A 7807-nucleotide genomic window follows, 5' to 3' on the forward strand; every position below is an offset into this window, starting at 1 on the left:
AGCTATTCTGTATATGTTTTTTAATATCTCTACTATATAGTTTAAATTATCATGTGTGAGATGATTTACAATAATATACCTACTGAGGAAGATATTTAACAGTTTTAAATAGGAAGTTTTATAATATCCACATTTCTGCATAATTCTTTCCAACACCAATTTAATTAGAATGTTACTTTTCTCACCAAAAAACAAATTAGTTAAATATCCCTGCATTTCATAGGCAAAAGGCAGCTGAGGAAAAAACATACAGCCACAGCTCAAAACCACAGCATGACACAAATAACGATCTAAGCTTTCAGTTATAATTGATTGGCAGCCTGCATTTTGCAGATTATGTGTAAGGATACAAAGCCTGCTGGTTCCCACTCACTATCCATTATTCCATTCTCCCTTAATTATAAATCCCTGGTTTAACTCCGAGTGGCAATGTTCTTTTTTTAAATTGACTGCTGCTTTGAGATGAGATGGTGAGGGCTAGAGTCCCAAAGCCATCTCAGACCACAAGGTAACCTAAAGCATGTCAACTCGAGCTGAGGATGGAAAACATGATACAGAAGCTTGTCTTTCAAATGAAAATGATGAGTGCCAGATAATGGTGAATCACCTTCCTCCAGACTTCTTCTACATAATAAGAAAGACATCCCTCTCACAGTCCGGGGCTCTTGCAGTCTAGAACCCCTTGCTCCTTACCGCCGATCTGCAATGGAGGCAGGAGAGGCTCCCACCACTGCCCTGCTCGCCAGCTGTGAGCCCGGGCTCTGGCTGAGCAGCGCTCCCCCTGTGGGAGCGCAAGATCTGCAATGGAGGCAGGAGAGGCTCCCACCACCGCCGCTGCTCGCCAGCTGTGAGCCCGGCCTCTGGCTGAGCGGCGCTCCCCCTGTGGGAGCGCACTGACCACCAGGGGGCAGCTCCTGCATTGAGCATCTGCCCCCTGGTGGTCAGTGCGTGTCATAGCGACCGGTCGTTCTGCCGTTCGGTTGATATGCATATTATGCTTTTATTATATAGGAATATATAGCTGTAATTATTAATTTTATTTGTCAACTCTACTGGACAAAAGGATGCCCAGATAGCTGGTGAAACATTATTTCTGGGTATGTCTGTGAGGATGTTTCTGGAAGAGACTAGCATTTGAATCAGCAGACTGAGTAAAGAAGACTGTCCTCACCAATGCTGGTGTGCATCAGCCAATCCACTGGGGGCTGAGATACAACAAAAAGGCAAAGAAAGGGTGAATTGTTCTTTGCTTTGGCCAAGACATTCATATTCTCCTGCCCTAAGACATTGGATCCTTTGAGTCTCAGGCCTCTGGACTCAAACTGAATTATATCACCAGTTTTCTTGGCTCTCCAGCTTGCAGATGGCAGATTGTGGGACTTCTCAACCTTCAAAATCATGTGAGCCAATTTCTATAATAGACCTATTGGTTCTGTTTCTCTGGAGAACCTTGATAGTGCAATAGCAATAAACATTTGTTGATTTATATTTCTGTTCCATTGTGTTATTTCTAAAGACAGGTTACCAAAGTTTTCAAAATGGGAAAACAATGGTCAAAATAAGACTTCCCGAAATATTACTTTTATTCACATTTTCCCAGTGAATTATCTTCATAATATATGGAGGTGGAGAAAAATATTTGAGGACAAAATAGAGTTTAATGCTAAGAAAAAAAAAACTTCATCCTAATGAGTAGATATTAACAGGAACAGAGTCATGAAGTTGCTATATATTTTTTCTTCAGTGTACTTTAAACTTACTCATCCTTTGATTTCTTTATCCAAAAGATGCAAGCAATAATATAAGCCAAATCTCTCTCGCCCATCTGAAGGGTACCTGATGGAAGCACAGAGAGTTTGAGTTCTATTCATAGACCTTTACACAGAACAAAAAATAGTAACTGATTTTCTGAGAACAACCTTTCCAGAACATGGCATAAAGAGAAATATTGGGTAGGCTTTAAGTAAATTAACTCCAAAAAGAAGTCCTCCACATTATTAAATCATGATACTTCAAAACCTCTATCATTTAAAATAATCTATGACTGTTCATCTGAAACATTGGCTCATGCAAAGTTTTGCTTTGAGGGGATGTGGGGAAAAGGATGCCCAGATTATAATTGTTGGTATTACACAGCAAAGAACAAGGCCATATCGTATAAACAAAGGAAGGTGTAAAATATTCTCAGAGAAACTGTATGATTTCAAGTGGTTTTGGGGAAAATACCATGATGTTAATATTTCTAATTATTAAAGAAGTCTTCATCATTTCTTTTTACCCAATCTCCCTAAACTTTGATGCTTGCTTACATATTGATATGTATGGCTATAAAATTTATCAAAGTATCAAGTGGGCTAGAGCTAGTATCACAATGATGAATAATAATGACATAACCATATGAAGTTGCTATTATTTACCCACTTTAAAGATGACTAAACTAAGGCTTGTAGGCATTAGGTAATGTGGTATTCATCACACTTCAATTAATTTTAACCTAGGTTTCTGGAATCCAAATATTGCTCTATTATGCCACACACTGAGCATATGGTCTTTGTCCTCAAAAAGCAATAGTATCTTCTGTGGGAAAGAAAGTACTGTGTACAAAGACAATGCAACCCATGTATAAAACTAATAAGATATAGGCATAGATGGGAAGGAGGTAGAATAAAAAAAAAACTGTTGAAAGGGAGAGTCTACAAACTTAATAGTGGAGATAGCATCTGGGTAGCATTTTGAAGGCCATATTGTGAGAGGTAGTGTCTTATGTTCTAATGAGGCTACTCTTGGTGGGCTCCTGGATCATTTCAGGATACGTGCTGGTTACCAGAAAGACCAAACCATGATTAAAAGCTTGAAACTTTCAGGCCCACTCTCCATCCCCCAAGAATGAGTTAATGATCAATCATGCCTATGTGATGAAGCCTTCTTAAAAATCTCAGAAGTATGAAGTTGAGAGAGCTTCTGGGTTGGTGAGCACACCCTCATGCTGGGAGGGAGGTGCACCCTAACTCCATAGGGACAGAAGCTCCCACCCTCAGACCTGGCCCTATGTACCTCTTTATTTGGCTGTTCATCTGTATCCTTCATTATATCCTTTACATTACACTGGTAAACGTTAAGTGTTTCTGTGAGTTCTGTGAACCATCTTAGCAAATTTTTAAACCTCAGATGAGGGTCATGGGAACCCTGACGTTTAGTCTGTCTGTGAGAAGTACAGTTGACAAACTGGACTTGTGTTTGGCATCTGAAGTAAGGGGCCGTTTTGTGGGACTGAGCCCTTTTGCAGGACACCCACCTGGTGTCAGAGAATAGCTTGGTGTGGAAAACGGACACATCAAGTCACAGAAGTGCTGTGTTTGAGTAGTAGAGGAGAAAAACAGGAGGTGTTTTCCATTACAAAGTCCAAATGAATTTGTGTGTGTGGTTTTTTTTAATGAGGTATCATCTAAAAAGGAAAATCTGGCTATAAATGTGTTAGTCTAGGATTCATCACACACACAAATGCAGCAAACAAACAGAAATAACTAAGACATTCTTACTAAACCCTTGTGAAAATCAGATGTAATGGCCCTGGTTGGTTACTAAGTGGTTAGAGCTTCGGCCTGGGGACTGAAGGGTTTGATTCCTCATCAAGGGCACGTACCTTGATTGCAGGCTCCATCCCCAGTCAGGGTGCATGCGGGAGGCAACCAATCTATATGTCTCTCTCACATTGATCTTTCTCTCTCTCTCCCCACCCCCTCCATGTCACTCTCTCTAAAAATAAAATAAATAAAAATAAATCAATGGAAAAAATATCCTCAGGTAAGGATTTTAAAAAATAAAATCAGATATAATGAATTACCTTCAAAGAGTTCTATGTCTGGGCCCTTATTGGGGTTTGCAGAAAAGTATAGTAAGATATAATATACTCATTTCAACGCATATAGTTAGTTTTACCCAATATTTTATAGATGACAAGTAATAGTAATATCTGGTGTCATACAAACTATATTTTTCCAGAATGTTTCCACACTATGAAAAATCTATTCAAGAATTATATTTTATATGATAATTTAGCCAAGTTTGGTTATCAAGGGGAGTACCCTACCCAAATTCAATAATACTGGAAAACGTCTAGCCTCAATTATCAAGTTGATTAATTACTAAGGAAAATTTCTAAATTTAAAGAAAAAAATAGAGAAGTATAATTTTTCAAAAGGCCAGCAAAATTGCTTCTTGCATTATGTATTGAACCCCTTACAGCCAGCTTCTATTTGGATTACATTTCCCCACTTATAATCTTCTGCATAACTGACCAAGGTGTTTATCTGAATTTCTCTTTCTTAAATTTTATGATTCATTAGTGACTACACAACCCTGCTTTAATATTTAATTAAGAAAACTGTTTAAATGTTTAAATTTTTAATATAATCTAACTCATAAGTATGAGTTTAACATTACAGATAATAAAAAATGTTATAGGTAACTAGACAAGACAACAACAAAATCAAGTTAACATTGTAGTAAGATTGAGCTATTCAATTATACATCCATTGCAAAGACTTTAGGTAATTCTCAGCTTTGCAGACCACAGGTTTTATTAGGCACTGGAAGAAAACTAGTGCCAATTAGACCCTAAGATTAAGACATCCTCTACATAAATTTGAAAGATATAAATTAATATCATCCTGAAGGTTAAATTGTCACAGAGCTTCTATTTTCACAGTCAACCTTTTTCTCTAAAATTTAAAAGCATTTAATGGATTTTAAAATATTTTGAAAAATTACATAGATATTGACGTGAACTAATGCAGAGCTCTAGTGCCAAGAAAAATTTATAACTACCAAACTTCAAGATTAAAGAGCCAATAAATCAACAAGCACTTACAAAGGTCTTACTGTGCCTACAATGCTAGGTGGAAAAATGTTTTAATGCATAATACCTATGCTATTGAAATAAGTTGCAATCCAGTTGTGATGGCTGGTAATATACATTCTAAATTTAATATTAACATTTACCTAAAAATATAAAATGTCTCAAGTCAAATAATTAGAGAAATTAGCAGAGAAGGAGTAAACAGAAAGAGTTCAGGACAAATATTGGGAAAATTGGGGATTTAGACAGCATCTTGAGAACAGATGCTGGTTCTTTTTATCTCTGTAGCAAAGTGTTTAGCATGCAGCATTTGCTTAATAGATGTTTATGGGACTAAATTCATTTGCTAGCCATAGGGGAAGACATTTCATTTCAGCAAAGTACCATGCACAATGGCTGGAGGAATGAGGAAAAGAAGAATTATGTGCAAAGAATACTAACTCAGAGAGACAGTTGGCATTTTTGAGGAGTGAGAAGGTCGAAAACATCAGCTTCTGAGCATGCCTTCCTCCTCTGAAGTTCTTGACGACCCACACCCAAGTTTTCTGATATATCTTTCCTTAAATCTGCTTTGGTCCCTGAGTTAGTTCTGACTAAGGCAAAAGTACATCAACAATCCTAGCACTTCCACCTGATCTGACTCAAATTAAGTCACCCTTAAAACCAGACCTAACACCCAGTCATTTTTCATGACCACTAGAATCCTACTCTACTGCTCTCCTTTCTCTGCCAGTAAGATTTTGGATCTAGATTTTAGATGAAACCCAGCACCTGTTTCTTTACCTCCTTTGGGAGCATTTCTTGCTTCTTTTTATTTCTGATCAGCCATCTTCGCCACCATTTCTGCTATAGACTAGAACCTGATATTGTTCTCAAACTCCTGGCAAAGACAAGTTCTTGCCGCTCACCCTGTAGTCTCTGGTATTGACCACTGAATTTCCTGCAAGAGGTCCTACCTGGTTGACCTTCCACCACTGGCTCCTGAGTTGTGACAGATAGCTGGGCACCCTCTAAGGCTGCCAGAGCAATCCTTCAGTGCCAGCCCTAACTCCCACCTCTCTCTTGTCCTGTTTATGATTCTTAAACCAGGTTTCAACTCTCTCCAATTCCTGCTTTCTGTGATGTGCTACTACAAGCGAACATTTATGTTTTGCCCTTCGGTAGTGAGACTTGGCAGGAAAGCGAAGTTGGAACTAGGTTTCAGAAAGTCTTGAATGCTACATCAAAGGAATTTGAATATGTGCAATAATCAAAGGAGAGTTTTTGCATCATTTTGAGTGGAGACATGGCACAGAGAACTGGGATCATTAACATGGAAAATAATTATAGTAAAAAAATGTAAAAAGAATGCCATCCACAATTGGCATACATAGCCTAGTTGAGCAAGGTGAGTCCACTTTGCTTCCTGAGATATGCCATTACATGATAAACATTTTCTTCTGTACTTGATCAAAAGTGTTGAAATGGTTAACACTTTTAATTAACACTTGAGCTGTGACAAGTTGCTAAATGGTTATGGATAAATTTCAAATAAAATATTATTAATTTGGTTGAAATTAAAAATAGCTACATATGGAGAGGTCAATCACTAATAAAGAAGTGATTGCTTTAAAAGAATTTGAGAATAAAGCTTTTCTGGAATATGTTCTGAAATAAAACAGAATCCTTTTTTAAAGGATAGATCAAAAGAGCACCATCACCAGGAGACATGCCATGTTAAGTAACATAATTCTGCAACAAAGCCTTGGAATATATGTGCTGTGTCTACCTCAAGTTGTCATCCTGTACTGTTCCTTAAAAATTTGTTAAGAGGGTGGATTTCATGTTGCGTGTTTTTTTATCACAATAGTTTTTTAAAATCAGGTTGTCTCATGCTTTGGGATGAACTGTATTAATGTTGTCTTCTGTCAACAGGAAAATATAATATGTCAGAAAATGTGTTTTTCTAATCATATTATGCAACACTGTTTTCTTTTGAAATGGCTGTACTTTGATTTTTCAAACGAATAAACATTTCAGTGTATACATAATAATTATAACATTATGGCTAAAATTTAAAACATTAAATTATGTTTAAAGATTAAATTCTATTTAAATAATCTAATTATCAAATGGCACATATTTTTAGGTTATTTTAACTGAATATCAGTGTTTGCCTTGTTTAGAAAAAGACATACTTTTAAATTTAATCATAGAATCTTTGAATTGGTTTAAAAGCAATGGAGCCAGAGGTAGAAAAACCTAATATGCCTTATTCTTAAATAGTTGATTTTAGTAACTGGTTTATTATTTCAGTTCTCCAACAAAAACTGACTCATAGTAACTATGTTGCTAATTATTAGTAAAAGTGAAAAACACTTTCATCTTTTCCCTCGATTTATTTAGTCTAGAATGATTCCCTTTTTCAGTCTCACTTAAGCAAGTTACAAATAGATTCCACTTAATTATGTAATGAGAAAATGCAGTATAATTTATGTTAAGGTAGAGTCTAGCGATTGTATGCTATATATAATTAAAGATTTTTATCAAAATCCCATGTCCTTATCATTTGGGAGTGTTAAATGAGTTTAAAGGCAGGACTATGGGTCTGATCCTCTTCCCTTACATAAAAGACCAGGAGACCGCCTTCCCAATATGCCCCTGCCTAGCTGGACGGGTGGGGAAAAGCATCTCTCTCCCGGCGCTGAGGATTATCAAGACAAAGGGGCACAGAAACCATGATTTAGGACAGGACGAAGTAGGAAGCTAACCACTTGCTCTAGGAACCAAAATGGCAGTCACAATCATTTGGGGTCATTTGGTTCATTCCCTGCTTCTCACCTGTACTTAAAGTGCCAGGATCCATGTTTCATACGTCTTTGAAAACCAAACTCCGAATATAGTGCCTCAAATGTAGATGCTCAACACATATTTACTGAATTAATTAAGTCATGTGTCAGTGTCAGGGAT

The sequence above is a fragment of the Myotis brandtii genome, unplaced genomic scaffold (genome assembly GCF_000412655.1).
Source record: "Myotis brandtii unplaced genomic scaffold, ASM41265v1 scaffold151, whole genome shotgun sequence".
In the NCBI taxonomy this organism is placed as follows: Eukaryota; Metazoa; Chordata; class Mammalia; order Chiroptera; family Vespertilionidae; genus Myotis; species Myotis brandtii.